Source organism: Phyllostomus hastatus, unplaced genomic scaffold (assembly GCF_019186645.2).
Source record: "Phyllostomus hastatus isolate PE091 unplaced genomic scaffold, TTU_PhHast_1.1 phas_scaffold_129, whole genome shotgun sequence".
In the NCBI taxonomy this organism is placed as follows: Eukaryota; Metazoa; Chordata; class Mammalia; order Chiroptera; family Phyllostomidae; genus Phyllostomus; species Phyllostomus hastatus.
The window spans coordinates 33,078,986-33,097,732 of NW_025334009.1; the positions used below are offsets into that span (position 1 = coordinate 33,078,986).

The 18,747-nt window shown below is 38.8% G+C and overlaps 1 protein-coding gene across 5 annotated transcripts in view; it reads left to right on the forward strand.

The window, feature by feature from the left end:
• The first annotated feature begins 1,539 nt into the window (after positions 1 to 1,539).
• SLC35G2 (solute carrier family 35 member G2) overlaps positions 1,540 to 18,747 on the forward strand; it is a 37,059-nt gene continuing 19,851 nt past the window's right edge. For 3 of the 5 annotated variants that reach the window (XM_045857491.1, XM_045857494.1, XM_045857489.1), the window contains exon 1: positions 1,540 to 1,764. The gene's annotated coding sequence lies outside the window, so the exon portion shown is untranslated. The remainder of the gene's footprint in view (positions 1,765 to 18,747) is intronic. The other 2 variants (XM_045857493.1, XM_045857490.1) reach the window with 1 other exon arrangement.

Genomic DNA, 18,747 nt, shown 5'->3' on the forward strand with positions numbered 1-18,747 from the left:
AGCTACAGTTGGGAGAGTACCAGCATTTGTTGCATAAAGATCTAGATTGTCTTTTCATATCAAGAGTCATCTGAAAGTTCTATTGTGAGGGACCCAGTGGACTCCCAGCCCTTTTGTGAACACATTGCTTATAAGTGGTCTGAATCCCCATTCTTGAGTCTACTCACACTGTCTTTGGTGCCCCCAGTGTGGAGACCACCTAGCTTAATGGCTGTCCAGGGAACTGTCATGATGACTCTAGAAAACACATCGCCTTTTAAAAGTCCCATCTTTCTTTAACACATTTTTTTTCTTATAAATCTTCCTAACTTCAATGAAGTGAAATCTATTATAGTATACTGGAATAGTAGGAAAAAGATGGCATGGCACATCCAGGGGATAGTTGAGGAGAATTTAATGAAGCAACAATTTAAAAAGGTGTGGGCAGGCCCTGGCTGGTGTGGCTCAGCAGATTGAGTGCTGGCCTGTGAACTAAAGATTCAATTCCCAACCAGGGCGAGAACCTGGGTTGCCAGCCAGGTCCCCAGTAGGGGGTGTGTGAGAGGCAACCACACATTGATGTTTCTCTCCTTCTCTTTCTCCCTCCTTTTCCCTCTTTCTAAAAATAAAAATTAATAAAATATCTGAAAAAAAAGTATGGACAGAGTTGAAGAACACTTCTGGTAGTCATTATCAGCTCAGGCTGAAAGGGGCGAGGGCAATGAGGGGTAAACAGAGCAAAAAGAGAACTATAGGAAAGGGCCACAGGATTGGAGTAATGCCTTTCAGATAACATATATAGTTACTGCTAAGAGTGGCCCTCTTAGGCTGAAGGTGGGTGTCCTGAATATTATCCTGCTCTTTGATCTCCTGCGGGTGTTTCCCATTGGCCAAACCGAGTGAAAGCCCGCTGACAGTTATGTAGTCCGTAAAGGTCAGCCCTGAGTCACAGAGCAGGGTGGAGTGGATCTGGAGGGACAGAAATAAACCAGCAGTCACATCCTATCTTTCCTCACAGCTAGCACCTTGGTTCAGGCCTCACCCTTTCTTATCCGGCTTAGGGCAATGGCCTTCCTGCCTGTCCTCTTAACCCATCTTGAGTCCATTGCTTTGATGACCAGGTCTGTTTCCAAGAGACTGGAGTCCAGGACCCAGCTCGGCAGTGTCAAGACCCTTCCCTCAGAGACCTCATTGGTAAATTGCCAAGTGGACTCCGGGATGTCTGAAGGGCTCTCTGGACCACAATATACTGACGCCAGCCAATTTTAAATATCAGGGATTGACTTGGAACTTTTAAACGCAAACAGACAGGTGGAAATGAACTGAAGCTGCATCGCTGCTTCCTTCCTGAAGACCAGGTCACCCCCATGATCCGCGACTGATTCAAACTTGTTCTGTCTGAGGACGTATGGTAAAGAGCCTTGGACCATCCCACTTCGCAGGTGGGGGAAGTTCCTCAGTCCAGGCACTAACCTTGGGCACCGCCCCCTCCCCATACCCCTCCCCACTCCCTTCCCCACTGGTGTCTTCCACTTGGGCACCAGCCTGGGGATCGGGAGGTGGACAGTGGAGAGCGCAGGCGCAGTGCCCGCTCCCGTGGCGCCCCTCTCCCTGCCCCGCCTGGCAGCATCAGCTACCCTAGCCGCGGTTTTCCTGGCGTAGTGCATGGAGGACTCAGCAGGCTCGAAGGTTGGACTTAAGTGCGGGGCAGCAAGCAGTACAGGCCGGAGCACGAGGCACGCTTTACTCGCTGTGATACGCAGGTAACCGGGCCCCCGAGAGCCGGTAAGCAGCGGTGGACTGGGACCTTGACCCTGCCTGCCCAGCAGCCCCACCCGGAAGGAGTAGGAGGGTGCTGCGAACCCCACACACCTGCTTTTAGCTTTGGCACTTATGGGGAAAGAGTCCTTCTTTTTGGGTTGGGCAGGCCGGGGTCAAAGCGCCTCGCCCACTTCACAACCCTTCGCTGGGGGCTCTGCTTGACGCCTGACAGGTTTCAGGGACCCTGCTTCCCTGCGCTCCTCTCTTGGAGAACCTGGGCACGGTGTTGGTTGAGTCAGCATGAGCTACGGCCCCTGCACCCCCGTTTCCTGCCACCGTGGCGTGTACAATTCCTTCCTTAGCCTCCATAATAAAGGCTAGGGGCTGTCGCTTTCCTCTCGCCCACCCAAACGAGGGTGAATCTCTATGGAGTAATGGGATTGATTTCAAATACAACCTTTTAAGAATCCTGGTTGGTTTTAGAAATATGGCCAAGGAATAGTATTTTCCTTTAATCTCTTGTCTCATGTCTATGATTCTTGAACGCAGGTCCATGTGGGTTGAGATTTTCATGGAGAATAAACGGTTTGTAGAAATCTTTCTCCAACAAAACGCAAGGGCAAGGAGTAGCGGAGGAAGAGCAAGGGTATGGCCGAGTGTGGCGGCCGGAGGTACAGGGCAAGTCCACTCAGCCTCCGCCAGGCCCCGGGAGAACACACGAACCCTCCCTGACCCACCTCAGGGCGCTATAGAATTTCTACGCCACGTGCCTGGGTTGGGTCTGTTTTGGGAGGTGTGGATAGAACGGCCAGCAGGAAGGAGGCTCCGCCTTGGGGCGAGTGGGGGCGCTGCGCGGATCCTCATCTTCGTCCCAGCTTTTGCCGGGCTTGTGGAGGAGCCAGACAGAGAGCCCACTTCTGGGTGACAACTGAGAGCCCCGAGATAGTGACGCACTAGGAGGGAGGGCACGGGGCGCCTGGGGAGAGGGCGGTCTCTGCTGGCTATTCCGCCGGAAGGGACTGTGATTGAGGTTGCCCGTGTCCGTGGTGCTGAAGTGCCTCAATAGTCTGCTTACTTCCCGGGGCCTGCCTCGCGGTTCTCCTCTGCACCTTTGCCAGATATAGCCCATCTCCGAGGCAGATGGCGAAAGTGGAGCCGACCCGACACTGCAACCCTTTGCAAATGGGTTGGTGCTGGTTTCCTGAAGATAGCATAAAGGCAAATGTGAGTCGCCTTAGGGGTGCAGATAAATAAAGCGTATGCCTAATAGGTTGGATTACCTATATGCAAGTATACACAGTAAGCATAAACATGAATCTTACACATACATATGTAGGATACATATATGTACATATGCACACAACACACACATAAGTACTCTGATCCATTTTCAATGCCATCACATGCTACAAGTCACACATTTTCCCAGAGCTTTTTAGAAACTCATTGTTATTTTTTGACACCTCTGGTGTTTCTGAACTCTGCAGAACCATTAATTTTCATAATTGTCTGTTCTAAAATCACAGAGCCTGTGGTTTAAAGTTTGGTATTTTGCTGAGCAATTAAGTATTTATACATATAGTATTTTCATTCCAAAACAAAGGTAGTCTAACCATGGCAGGTATGTCTCAGTGGATTGAGTGCCGGCCTGTGAACCAAAGGGATGCTGGGTCGATTCCCAGTCAGGGCACATGCCTGGCTTTCAGGTCAGGTCCCCAGTAGGGGGGGGGCGCAAGAGGCAACCACACATTGATGTTTCTCTCCCACTCTTTCTCCTTCCCTTCCCCTCTCTCTAAAAATGAATAAATAAAATCTTTTAAAAAAACTGTTAAAAAAGGTACACCTACATCTAAAAGGATGTAAAATTGATGTGTATACAAAAAAGGTATTCCTAAAAGAAGTTTAAACAAAAAAGACTTAATGAAAATTTTAATATAGAACAATATCTAGACAATAATCTTATGGGAAGTTATAATCTGAAGAAAATATGACTGGTGTATCATAAGGCTGGCAATTTCAAATATAGTAGTGTTATATGATTTGTGAACTCCTTAAATATTACATAGGTATCTTTGAAAACATTGATACTATGGTTTTCCTTTCACAAAATGTATATTCATTATAAGAAATTTAGGCACTAGAGAAATGCATAAATCCAGAAAAAAACATTTTAAATAGATTTTCTTTTAGATGAATGCACACTCATTTTAATTAGACCAATTTTTTTCTTGCTTGCATTTTCATTATATAATTTATACTTAATGCCTTTCAAACCAATATGTATAAAGGTAGGTCATCATTATTAAGGGTTCAATAATATTGCATTATATGGGTAGAACATAATTTATTTAAACAACCTCATAATAGTGAACATGTATGTGTTTACACTTTTGCTATTATAGATGATTCTGCAAATAACATCTTTGAACAACTATTGGTGTACTAGTTTGATTATATTCTTAGAAAAAATTGGTAGAAATGAAATTAATGGTTCAGCAGGAGGTACATTCTATTTTTTGAAATATTTTGTTCATTTATTTGTTCAGTTATTTTCTGTCCTCTCTCTTGTTTGTTTTATTCTTTACTATGTTCTCAGCATTTACAACAGTGCCAGATATATGCATATGCAAGAAATATTTATTGGAAGAACACTATTTCCAGATTGTGCTACAGAAAAAGTATACCAATATATACCACTCTAAATATGGAATTAGAATGTATCGCCACACTATCACCAAAATTAGGTTGTTAGGTTTTTATCAATCTTTAAAAAGCATTTTCCAATTGGATAGGCAGAAAAAAACATCTTTTCATATATTTATTGGTCATACTTTTTTCTTGTTTTGTGAGCTCATATCTTTATTCTTCTATTGATGTGCTTATATTTTTTCTTATTTGTAAGAACCCTTTGTATGCAAAGGACTCTGTTACATATGTTGCAATTTTTCTTGATATTTTACTTTAAAATTTTGCTCAGTGGATTTGCACTCAATCCACTGAGCTACACCAGCCAGGGCATGCACTCTCTTTTAAAAGAAGCTATTCTTTAGAGTATTTTTTGTAGATGAAAGAAAATATAATAAAGTCTACTTTTTAGCCAAGTTAAGGAATTCATATCACTAAAATTCATGAGAATATGCACATGTAAGTTGGGTCAAATGCCTTAAAAACAAAAGAAATCACTGTTTTTTTTTGACATCCATTACAAATCAAAATAACTTTTTCCAAAAAAAACAAATAGATTTTGGAGCATTGATGAACTATTCTGTAGTATTTTCATCCTGGGATTTAAAAATATTTTAGAATAGCCAAGTGGAATAATTTTATTGTTTTTATAGAGTAAAATTTTAGATATAGCTCATTATAAACATGGAAACAACACCAGAGTAAAAAATAAAAGCATTCTAGTAAGCCACTCTCCACAAGTCACCACGAATATTAATTTGGAGTAAGTACTTTCAGATTATTAAATTCATAAGTAAACATATTTCATTGAATGTAAGATGTTATCAATTATAAGATGCATTTTTACTAAGAAATATGACAAAATGTGCTTCTTAAATTTAATATATCACAATAGAATCATATCTATTTTTCTATTTTTTCACATAAAATATAGATATCTTCCCATCTGATACATGTAAGTACTGAGTTAGTCAATATCAAATTTAAATATATTTGTATTATTTAAGTCTTGTAGATAGTAAAAGCAATGCCAGCCCTGACCTGTGTGGCTCAGTTGGTCGGGAGTCTCCCTGTAAAGCAAATGGTCACAGGCACAGGCTTGATTTGCGAGTTTGGTTGGTCAGGAGAGGCAACCAACCAATTGATGTTTCTCTCTCACATCAATGTTTCTCTTCCTTTCTTTTTCCCTCCTTTCTCCTCTCTAAAAAGAAATAAAATCTTTAAAAACACAATGCTGTAGTGAACATTAAAAGATATACCTCTATGTAATAGTGTTATTTCCTTAGAATAAATTCATAAATGAAATCAATGGGTTAGGGAGAAGTACATTTTACATTTTAGTACACATCGCCCTCCAAAAGTCTTGTGACAGTTTGCTCTGCAACCAATAGTGCATGTTGTTCTAGATTCTTCGCTAACTTACGCTAGAAATAATCAGCCTTTTCCTTTTTCCTCACCTAAGAGGTAAAACAGATACCTCACTCTTTTAATTGTTTCTGTGACTTTTAGATAAATTGTTCATCTTTCCATATATCTATTAGTTATTTGTATTTCTTATTTTGTGCATTAATTATTGGTTTTAATCCAATTTTCTTGAATTTTTAAGAGCCCATTTTGGATAAAAGTTGTTAACCTTTGTTGTTTTTAATTTGTGATTTAAAATTACTTTTTATGGTTTCTTTTTCTGCACAGAAGATTTAAATTTTCAAGGAGTCAATACTCGCTTTTTCCTTTGAGATGTTTGACCTTTGTGCTATGTTAGGATACCACCCCAATCCCCACCCTAAGATTATAAAAATATTCTCTAATGAGTTGAAGAACGCAGTTAAACTTACAAAGGACTAGAACCTAGAACCTTATTGTAGATAGTCACCAATTCTGTTTCTAAACAGGATCTGGCCCTGGCTAGTGTAGCTCAGTGGATTGAGCTTGAGCTGTGAACCAAAGGGTCACCGGTTCAATTCCCAATCAGGGCACATGTCTGGGTTGCAGGCCTGGTCCCCAGTGGGGTCCAAGTGAGAGGCAACCACAAACTGATGTTTCTCTCCCTCTCTTTCTCCCTCCTTTCCTCTCTCTCTCTAAAAATAATAAATAAAATAAAAATAAGTAAATTTTAAAAAACAGAAGATTTTAAAAATTAAAAAAAATTAACAGGATCTAATAGACTTTACTTGTATTGGTAGACATGCTAATTAGCTCCAGTTAAGGGGGAGATAGTTGCAAGTGAAAGAGCTCAAACTGAGGAAAGGCAGTGATCACAATAGCTGACTTATTTAATTAATATGGCTAACAATTCTGTTTTAGCTATTCAAAATGGGAGTTAATACATTTAGCCACATGAGAAAATAGTATTTGGGGGGGTTTGCATGGAGATTGACAGACTAATTAGTCACTTTTTTCATGCTTTATATAATTTAGAGTCTTTTAAAAGACACAGGCTTAATGAAGTTAAGAGAATATGTATAGATGTAAAGCCTAATACAATATTTAAATATGTTTGATTCAAGTTTATAAAGTTAATTTTCACAATATTTTATTTATTTATTTTGTAATTTCCACAATATTTTCATTTAAATTGATAGTTGAATTTCCCTGGTACCTTTTAACTTGGATAGCATTGCTGTTCACACTTGAGATCTTCTAGCTGATCTCAGCAGACATCAAACAACCTGACACTTTGTGGTTATTATAATGAGGTTTAAGTCTTCCCCAGTTATTAGGTGTTTGAGAAGTTTTTGCCTTTTGGTGACCCTAGTAGCAATATACTCTTCTAGTTTGGGATTTGAATTTGTTGGTGATGAAAAAAGTGATTCATTAATCATCTTCTAACCAGGCCCACTTTTTTTTCTGAGCAATGTTAAATATTTCACTGGTAATGAGAGTCATGTTTCATCTTCCTTGCCGAGGCCACCTTGCCCCATGGATGGAATTCTTAAAACACCATGATAAGTCACAGTTCCAGGATGTTATGGGCTACCGCTCTATCCCTGTTCTTATTTCATGTTTCTCCTGCATTATATGATTATAAAATCAGACAAAGTACCCTTCTCCATCACACACATATGTATTTTTTCCTGCCATTCTGCTCTTAGCAATAGATTCTCCAAGTAACCAAATTGTTAACATTAACAGTCACTATCTGCTGGCCAGTGGCTTGGGTACAGGAAGGAGAGTGATAATCACACTAGTGCCTGCCTCTCCTTTCTCACTTTTCATCTATCTACCTTCTAGTTTGGACACAGAAAATACCCTTATACTTGGTAGGAAATGTCAGAGATGAGCTAAGCTCACTGAATTTTTTGTCCTCTGTGGACAAAAACTTTACTTTGCCTTATAAATGTTAATATGCATATATAATGTTTAAAATTTGGCACTTACATAGCATTATACCATGAAGCTATTTATTTCATCTGGTTTCTTTTATAGTTATTGCTATAGTAAAATTATATGTGATCAATGGGCTTATAAAATACCTTGTGTGCATTTAACACCATTTCATAGTGATAATTATATATGAACTCAATCCATATGCCTTTCATTTTTACTGGAGTTTATTAAATCATTCCCTGACTTATCAAAATCATTTGCTTTTAATTTCTTTCCTTTTATTTAAGTCCCAAAGTATCAGCAACTTCACTGAACTCTGACTTTTACTTTAAGAATTTAATAAAAGAAAGTAAAAATGTTAGGTAATCTAATTTTCCATTTATTTTTCCCCTGGTCTCTGTGTAACTCTGGCTGAGCCACTGTTCTACGTGGGGGTGAGGTTCCCAAAGGTGAATAAGACTGCTGAGAGTGGTAGTGAACTAAAGCCAGATACTCACATTACCTCTTGGATTCCCTTAATTCAGAGTTAGGAGATAGAAGATAAGAGTTAGGTTGCAGAATTATGGCAACCAGAGCTCTGCACCACAGAATTAGAAGTCTCCTGTTTAGAGAGTGGCTTTCTCCAGAGCAGGCCAGCTGTGCAACAGGAGCCATTCATTCTTGCAGCATTTGTTGAGTCTGGCATTGTCCTAGGACCTGGGGATACAAAGTAGATAAGGACACGATCTCTGTTCTTGGAACAGTAACACTTTATCAGGGGTTAGTGTTACATATACTACTCATAGTGATACTGTATGTCAAATACTATAATAGAGCCTGAAGAAAATGTATTAACACAGAGAAGGAACAGATTGTTCAGTGAGAGGCTTCTCAAGTAGTTCATCAGGAAGATTGTGGGAATGAGTGGGAGTTTGCTAGGTATTGTTTTGTTTGGTAGCAAGTAGTTATGGGCTCAAATTGGGCTGAAAGATGACAGCCTAGATTTGAAGCCTGGCTGCAATAGTAAGCACCTTTGTAAACTTCACCTATTATTATTTTTTTTTTTTGAGTAATGTTAGTTTCTACCTTGTTGGGGTTGTTGTGGGATTACGTAACATTATACATGTAAGGAACTTGTTACCATATAAGCCTGTTACATAATAGCCTAGGTTTTTTGTTTGTTTGTTTTTTTTTTGCCTCTCTGTAAAATTGCATGTAAATCATCCTAGACAAATGATTATTGATTCTATTGTCAGAGCTCTTTAGGGTAAAAAGACTATATAAGCTTTTTTTGTCTTCTGAATCTGTGTGATAATTCTAATCTGGAAATTTCTCTTTTAATGTCTCTTAAATCCCAATCTGCCACTCTTTACAAATTATCATGCTATCCCCATTCAAGCTGGTTCTTATGTTCTTTGACTATATACATACAATTCTTGTAGTACTTTCTAGTGTAATATGTTTTAGACTCGTCTTGGACTTTTCTTGTCCCTACCATTTCAGTTATTTCAAAAGTTATTTTTTCCAACCAGCCCTGATTCCTTTTAGCAGACAATGGAAGATCTGGGTTCTAGGTGTGGTCATTGCTACTAGGGTGTCATTGCTTTTAGGCCACTGTAGCAGGCATAACCAGGAAACTGACAGACACATATATACATCTCTATTTCTATATTTATTCATCTATTTATATTACAATCTATGAGGTTAATATCTCCAATGGTAGTACTACAGGGTTCATTCTAGTCTTCACCCTTTTTCTATTTGTAACTTCCTTCTCTAATGGTGAGCAACCTGGCTCCCGTTATCCTCAATATATTTAACTATTTGCTTATTTCCCTTTGCATAACCAATATCCTAAACTCATGGTCAACCTCTTTGACCTAGACTCCTCCTCATACCCAGTCCTCTGGACTCACCAGACTCCTCACAGCCTGAAGTTATACAGCCAGAAGTGATGGAGCAGGACAAAAATTCAAAGCTGCTAATTACTTGACAGAGAGCCCTTTATTGGGTCTTCAAACCCAAGGACATATATTTATGAAACTGCTCCTGTGAACATGCTCAAGGAAAAGAAGTCCTTGGGCTAATGAGATAAAGATTTAATCAGCAAGAATAGCAGCCCTCAGGGATATGCCTTCTATGGGAAACTTGGAAAATGAAGGACGGAGGCAGCCAAATGGTGCCACCTGCCAAGAACGTTTCTCCAAAATTTGTGTGGTTTGGGAATCAACCAGCGCCCCAGTGCCACAAATATCCCATATCCCACTATGTTTTGTTACTGTATGAAGAACACATTCTACTAAGACAGAAACATGTCACTGTGCTATATTTCTAAAGAGGGACATATTGCTTTTATTAGCAGCTTCTTAAATTGAAATTCTAGGAGATGGATGATAGTGTCTGTTGATTTAGTGCTGACTTCATTTCCTGGTCCAGATCAGAAATCTGTTCATGTTTTAGAAAACAGTGTGAGATCCATCTGTTCAGGTCAGATTTTCCCACACTAACACAAAGATTTATGGAGTGGTAACTTATGTAAGAAAAACCAAGGGTAATTACATTATATTCTTCTGCTGCTACTTGGAATCCACATTATTTTTTTGTTGGTCATAAAAATATAGTAATACATACACACATGCACAATGAATCAATTCTTTCAAACACTATGTATGATAAAGGCATCCTCCTTAGTTTATGTAGTATTTCACTTCTGTTTTGGTTTGGATTCAAGATACCATCGATTCAAATTCTCTCTGTAACATGGTCTGTTTATCCACAGTTTTCCTTCCAACAGAAGGCACAGAAACACAACAACTACAGTTTGCTTCCTGGGTGACTATTCTGATCTGACTGAAATATAGAGTAATGTTTTTTATCCTGTGATGAATATAGCTTGATTTTCCCCCCTCCTCATTTTTAAAGTAAATACATGGTTATGTAGAAAAAAATTTTAAGTAAAAGGAAGAAAGTACTGAATAATTGGAATTTCACCATCCACAAGTATAGATATACATTGTTTTATATAAATAGAATCATACCACAAATAACTCCTTTATATATCTTTTTACTTAGCAATGTGACATGAACATTTTTAAGTCAATACATATACAATACATTATCTTTTTGGATGACTGCATAATATTGCATTGATGTTTTCATTTAATCAGCCCCCCATTATTAAAGGTCAATTATTATTTCCAATTTTTCACTGTATAAAGAAAGCTGTGATGAATATCCTGCATGCCATCTTTATGTACTTTACTAGTGATCTCCTTAAGATATATTCCTGGAAATGGTGTTGCTGGGTCAAAAAAATTCACAACTTTTAAATTTTGATACATGTTGCTAAGAAAATTAACTCTTGATGAGATGGATTATACTGTGCTTGTCCTTCATATGCAATGTCCCTACCAATGATGGGACTTCATACAATCTCTTCAACTTCCAGTAGCATTGTGCATCTATGCATATTCATTAAAGGAGAGAAGTGAGTTTAATAAATCTAGATGTGCCACTTAACCAACCAGGTTTTGTCAGTTTCATTCAAAATTTGACTTATGGTTTGGTCTGAAGCAAGATGGCATCTGGTCACCATTTTTAAATTGCTTCATCTTATTTGAGTTTAATGAAATGTGGTATAAGGAGAGATGTGACTGAGTTGTAATTTCATTGAGTGATGTATATAGTGTGAAGAATCAGTTATGATTACATGAAACCAAAGTTTTAAAATTTTGCTCTAATTCATTTGGCATTTCCCTAAGTCTTATCCTCAAGAGGGATTTCAGGCTTGGCTTCCTCATGGATAAACAGCAGCAGGAACAGGGTAAATGTGAGCAGGTGGTATATATGGTATTGGAGAGATTTGAAAGGAGACTGTTGATCCTGGGTATTCCTTTTTTGGTTCAGGAACTGGTGCAAGTCCTGTGGGGGGTGGGGGATGGCATGCTTTTAAAAACTTAGACGGGCTGTTTATTTCATCCTCTCCCATAAGAGTTAGGTAAAGAATAAGCAACTAGTAAATAAAACTTTAACAAGTATATCAGAACAGCCCCATAATCTGATTTACTTTTAATTAACATCCAACCTAATTGGTGATTTAACCTCTTAAATACATGCAAAAAAGATAATAAAAACAGAAAAGCATCTTTTTATTCCTGCCCCTCTCATGCCCCTTCTAGCAATGACTCCCTGCCACTCTTAAACAGATTCACCTAGCACAGCTGAATTTAAAGGTGCTATTCACTGTACTTAACTGACTCTCCATTTTTTAAAAAGACAGTAGAAAAGTAACTGGTAGATGATTAATATGTGTTCATTGAGAGTGGCATATTTTATGCAAATTGATAAGCCTGTTGTTTCAGAGATTAGAAAGACTTTCCTGGAAGGGGAAGAACTGATTATATATGGTGAAAGACTTGCATTCCAGTAAGTTCTTAGCTGCCAGCTGACATATTCATCACAGTGTGCCAGAATGGATTTTAAAACAGTACAACAGTCACTCAGCTCCAACTCAGGCATCATTACCTTCACACAAGCCAGATCAACCTTCTTGTTTGAAAACTGCCACATAGGCTCTTTTTCAATGTCAGTTAACCTTTTCCTTTCCTGGTGCTATGATTCATTGCAGTCCACTAAAGTTATTAACAACCATTGAATATAAGGGAGCCAATTTTGCCTACACAGTAACTAACAGTCCCAGTGCTTTCAAGCTGATGGCAAGAGAGAATGTTTAGCCCAGCTCCAACCAGACTGATTTTCCACCTTCTGATCTTTCTCAGTTCTTTCCTTTTCCTCAGTCTTTGCCCCTCCCAGATCCAGCTGCTGATTCCTAGCAGCTACTGCACAGCTGAGAAACCCTCACTATCCTTCCTTAACTTTCTGCCCAAGATCTGTCAGCTGAGTCTCCTGCTTGAACTTGGATTAAGCCACCTGTTTGGTGCATCTCTCCTACTTCTCTTTCCTACCAACCCCCCCAAACCCCACACTCATCCCATCAGATCTCTCTCCTTACCTAACCTCATCTCTAAGTCTCTTAGCTATAATTTTCTCCTCCCCTATAATCTAGATTTACATAGACCAGCAAAATCTTCAGACCTCACTTCCATTCTCCCATACCCTAGCTTAGCCCAACTCTTCTTAGCTGCTTTCGACCACACTCTACTTTGCTCCTCCCAGCCTGGCTCACTCTGAAATCCATTGCTTTTCCTGTTTCAACTAAGTGGCCTGATCCCCAATCCAACCAGCTATACCCACAGTTTCAGCCTCACCCAGGCCCATCAAAGCAAGCCTTGACCCATTCTCTCTTGGGCAGCTTCTGCTTTTCAGCCCAAAATAAGGATTTTTTTTCACATAAGTATCCCTATTTTAAGCTGATGTTAGCTAACATGCTGAGGAGCTTATCCTACAGCCTTATGTGTTCCAAATCTCTTCTAGCCTAGAATGGGTAAGCTGTCATCCAGTCTGAGTGCTGTTGTGCATCTGTTAGCACTGCAGGGAGTGATCCTCACAGAGGATGTCATACTGACCTGTTACCAGCAAAGTACATTGATGATAATAGGTTTGGACTGATTTATCCACATTCCTCCTCTGATTTTTCTGAGTAAGAAGGTGCATTTGCCAGATGGTTGGCAGAATCAGGAGGCTCAGTCAGTGGCTGTGGAAACAAAAGCTAGCTATTGCTACAGTAACACAAAACTGGGCCCTATCTAAAGCCTGGACTTTCTAGCTCAGAACACCAAAACCAGATTCCTCAGCCTCAGAATAAATTATTTTTTTTCTCAAGAACAACTTCATGGATAGAGTGAAGGATTTCATATTCTACTAGTTTTTGAGTCTGATAACAGTTTCTAGTAAGATTAATAACTGGTTAATAACATAGATATAAAGAGCATAATTCATCCCCAGGTACTCTCTTTAAATTAGCTATAAGTTGGGGTTTTTTCCCCACGTGATTTGTGGACATGACTAATGGTGGTAAATTAGGTTTTATCCTTATTTCTTCTTCCTGGGTAGGTGATTCAGGATCTGCTTCAAATCAGAAGGAGTTCTGACAAACGGGTTTCCAGGACTTTCCTGTTTTTAGATTGGAAGTTCTTCAATGATGGAGCTCAAATGAAAGTTCTCTCAATCCAAGAACTTTGTATAAATACTGACCGTTCTCTCAGGTGAATCCTAGGTGGGTTGTTCTGACAATCCTGGGCCAGCATGGGGCCAGCATAGAGTCTAGGAACAGGCCATACCAGGAGAGGAGGGGTTCCTCAGGGATCTTGAACCAGAGCTCCCTGCACAGAGAGTGAGAACTGCAGCTGAATGGCAAAAATAACAATGTGAGCACAATTTTAAAGGTGATACGAAGATAGAAATGGGAGAATAATAGTAGAGCCTATGACAGCTGATAGCAGGATGGAATGAAGTTCAAGGAGAAGCTGTATAATGGAGTTCAGGACTGAATATTTTTGTTCAGTCAACATGTATTAAATGTGCTTGTGTGCCAGGAACACAAATGTGAATGAAAACTCTCTTCCTTTCATAGAACTCACCAGGCCACAAAGGAGTTTGTGACTTGGCACGCTCCCTTTAGGTGATGCCTTGATCTCTTGAAGGGGTGGACATAGCAGATTAAAGGAACCATCTTGCATTGTGGACAACCCAGAAGACTTGTGAGATGTTCTGACAAGTGCTGCCCAGCATGGATGTGGGAGGAGGTAGAGTTATCCTATGAGGTCTCCTGACTTCTCTGTGGCTCTGAATATTCTCAGAAATAATAATAATTAATAATCAGAAGTCTGAGTTAATATTAGTACTTAGTCCTTGGCCTTGAATTTGCTAACTGGGCCTAGATGAAGATTTGAGTAGAAATGTTTGGGATAGTGGACAGAGTATGCAAGAGAATTATAAGAAAACAAATTTGACTTGATAATTGCATTTCCAGAGTAATCACATAAAATTTAAAAGAGTCCTAGTAGAAGGTGGCTTGAATTATTGAGATTCTGTCCCAATTAGCAGTCCTAAATCCATATTTACCACTATTGGCAAGCATGTCATCAGTATGAGCTCAAAGTGCTGTCTACCCATTGTTAAAAAAATATTAAGGTGTTATTATCCCAGTCTACTAACTAATGCTGGAAGATTCTTTCAAAAATCTATTCTAGCTTTCTTGATAAATTGTAGACTATTTTCTCCAAACAATAACTACACAAGGAACAAAATGTAGCCAAATTGTCTGTTGTGGATTACTATTATACTCCATCCTATCTCATCAAGAAAAGAGTTAATAGCAATTTAAAGCTATCGAAGAGATCACCAGCATTATCTTCGGTCTTTGATTCGTTACACCATCATTATGTGAATAAATACTCTTCCATAAATTTCAAAATACTAATGCTTTACTGGCAGCTTTATTAAAATAATATTGTTAGAAGCAGAGTGGGTAGGAGAGGGTCCATGACTGGCAGGATTCAATTTTGAACATGACATGGTATGCGGTGTTTCTGTATATCTGACAGGATTTAGTTGCAGATAAAACTCACTCTAGCTCTTTCAGTGAGAATGAAGTATAATACAAGGAATCAGAAAGAGATATATTCAAGGAATCAAGTTTCTAAAATCATTGGAAGGGCTGGAGGAGCAGGTTTCAACCTGGGTCTCATGCATATTTCCTAGAATGCATGGTTTTATCCTTTAAAAAATCCCTAATTTAGTAATTCTTAAACTGTATATAGGCCTTCTTGCTATGGAAACAGAGCAGAGAGGAAAAATTAGTTTTATAGTATGCTTAATGGCAAAATCTCCACAGTATTTGACTAATGGGAAAGAACCAGGCTTGTATTCATTGAACACCTGTTATGTACCAACTATTATTTTAGGTTCTGTTGATCTATCTTTTCACTGGATCCTTATTAATAACTTCTTAAAGTTGATAATATCAGCTCATGAAATAACTGAGGTTCTAAATGTTTGAGTGATACCCACACAGGTAGATGATAGAGCAAATTTCAAATTCAGGATCTGCTGCCTCCCGAATTGGTTAGACATGTTGTCCCACACTGGTTGTTAATCCAAAATTCTATTTGGTAGCATCTACCAAAGTTCTCACTCAATATTTAATAAATACTAGTGGGCCAGTTTACTAGGCCATTGAAAAATGTTTTATAACTTTTTTCTAGATGATCTGCAAGGATGTGGATCTTAAAAGCAGACATTTAAAACAGTATCACAGGGGGCAAGCAGGCCAGCAAGTAGTTTCTATATCAGGCTGAAACAATCTTGTCTATGTCACTGGATCAAGAACTTTCCAGTGTTATCCAACAGTTTTCTAGAAATTAAAAAAAATTAAAAATTCTTTTCTATGGAAAATCAAGGATTATGTGCAGGCAGTTCTTTTATATACACCTGTGCTAAGAGTGTGGGTTTTCTATCTAAGAATACAATTCTGATTTTTACATGTTCACAGAATGATGGTGTAAGTTTTCTGGTTGCTGTTGTAACAAATCACCACAAACTTGGTGAGTTAAAACAATACAAATTTATTATCTTGCAGTTCTGTAAGTTAGAGGTCTAATGCATACATCACTGAGCTAAAACCAAGGTGTTGGCTGGATGTGTTACTTTCTAGAAGCTCGAGAGAAGGGATCCATTTCTTTGCCTTTTCCAGCTTTAGAGCTGCCCACATTCCTTGGCTCATGACTCCCTTCTGTCTTCAGTGCCTGCAACAGCAGGCTGTCCTCACATTGCATCACTCTGACCTTTCTTTTGTTTTCACATGTCCTCTGAGTTTTCTGTTTCTTTCTTCCACTTTTTAAAAAGATTTTATTTATTTTTAGAGAGAGGGGAAGGGAGGGGGAAAGAGAGGGAGAGAAACATCAGTGTGTGGTTGCCTCTCACATGCCCCCAACTGGGGACCTGGCCCACAACCCAGGCATGTGCCCTGACTGGGAGTCAAACCTGTGACTCTTTGGTTCGCAGGCCAGTACTCAATCCACTGAGCTACACCAGCCAGGGCTCTTTCTTCCACTTTTAAGGACCTTTGTGATTATATTGGGCTCAACCAGATAATCCAGGATAGTGTTCCTATTTTAAGGTCAGCTGATTAGCAGTCTTAATTCCATTTGCAAACTTAATTCACATAAATTAATGTATTCACAGATTCTGGGAATTAACATGTGGAGATTTCTGTGGGTGGGAGGTGAGGAGTTGGGGATCATCATTCTGCCTACCACAGACAGTTACTTTGCAGTCTAGTACAGCAGAAAGAGCTTGGGAAGGCAGATCTGAATCTTGTCTCTACTATTAACTGCTTATGTTCCCCACTAACTTGAAAGTGACTCAACCTCCTGGAACCTATTTCCTCACATTAAAATGGAGGTTATATACCTATTTCATAGAGCTGTTTTGACCTTTAAATGAAAAAAAAATGAAGTCCCTAGTATGTGCCTGGCACAGAGAAGGTACTAAATAAACATAGAATAGAGCCATAACAGAGAATCTAGAGCCATATTCAGGACCAAAATCCAAAAGAGCACATCCCAGGTGCTTGGAAGCATCTATGCTTGGTATTTCCTGTGGTTTCATTTTTCCTTCAACTCTAATTGAATGGTTGCTTCAAGTCCTTTCAAAACCAATGTGTTGGCATTAAATAAACACACAAAACATGAATAGTTTATTTCTCTTTTAGTCTCAGCTAGGTTCTTTCCATAGATGATATCTGAATGGAGAACAAAGAGACAAACACGAATACTCTTGATTTATCTCCTGTTCTTTCATCACCCTCCTCTGGCCATCAAAAACCATTCCTTCATTTGCATTCAGTGGGAAGACTTCAAAGTTGCTATCTGTTCATTTTCACATATGTAGCTTTTCCTATAATGGTCATGGATCTATTGTTGCATAAAGGATTGGTGGCAGTTGGCCATCCCATTTTCAGGTCTCAGAAATCTGAAGTTAACAATTGACCTATTCTGTTCAAAGCCCATTGTCGGATCCATATTAACTAGCCATTAAAAGTGATGTAGAATATTTCATGACATGGAAAAATATTTACAATGTATTGATAAATAAAATGCAAAAGTCATAAAATAAGATAGAGTGCTTGATACCATTTCTGGGAAAGAAAATATTCACAAATAGAAAAGCGACTGGAGAGGGTCAATAGTTTTATCTCTGGGTAGTAGGATTCTGAGTGTTTTTTGTTTTCTTCACTTTCCCAAATTTCTGAATTTTCTACAATAAACTTGTTACTTTTATAATAGGAATGAACAAAAAAGTTGTATTTTATTTAGAGATCTGATGGTGGCAAATAGCTCTGAGTCAGAAGCTTGTCCTGAGCAAGCCTGGGGAACCTGATGAGGAACTACTGTAGACTTGGTAGTGGTGGGACTCACATGACTGGGCCAAACTTTGAGGTGTGCACTAGAAGCAGGGGAATAGCAACTGAAGTTCATTCTGGTGTTGCTGAAAGACACTTATCTCTAGTACCCTTCTAATTGATTGAGAATGATTTAATTAAGAAAAGCAGATATACATTACTTTAGGAACAGCTATACTTATGCCTGAGGAATTTAATGTTAACGGAAATATGGGAGAGCTAGCAACAGAAATAAAACTAGCACACCCTGGCTGGTGTCACTCAGTTGGTTGGGTGTTGCCTCGCAAAGTGAAAGGTCACTGGTTTTATTCCTGGTTAGGGTACATTGCTGGTTGTGGGCCAGGTCCCAGGTTGGGGTCTGTGCAAGAGGCAACTGGTCAACATTTCTCTCACATGGATGTTTCTCTCCCTCTTTCTCCCTACCTTCTCTTTCTCTAAATAAATAAATAACATATTTTTAAAAAAGAAAGAAAGAAATAGAGCCAGCGCTACAGAAGCTAAATACATAAATTCTCTTAGCCAAACTGCACACCCTACTTTTTTATTATTCTTACAATATTGTTAAGGCCTTTAAAGTGTTTTAATGAGTAAGGCTCCTTATTTTGAGTTATCAGCCATATTTATATCCATTTATATTTTGTTAACAAAATTTG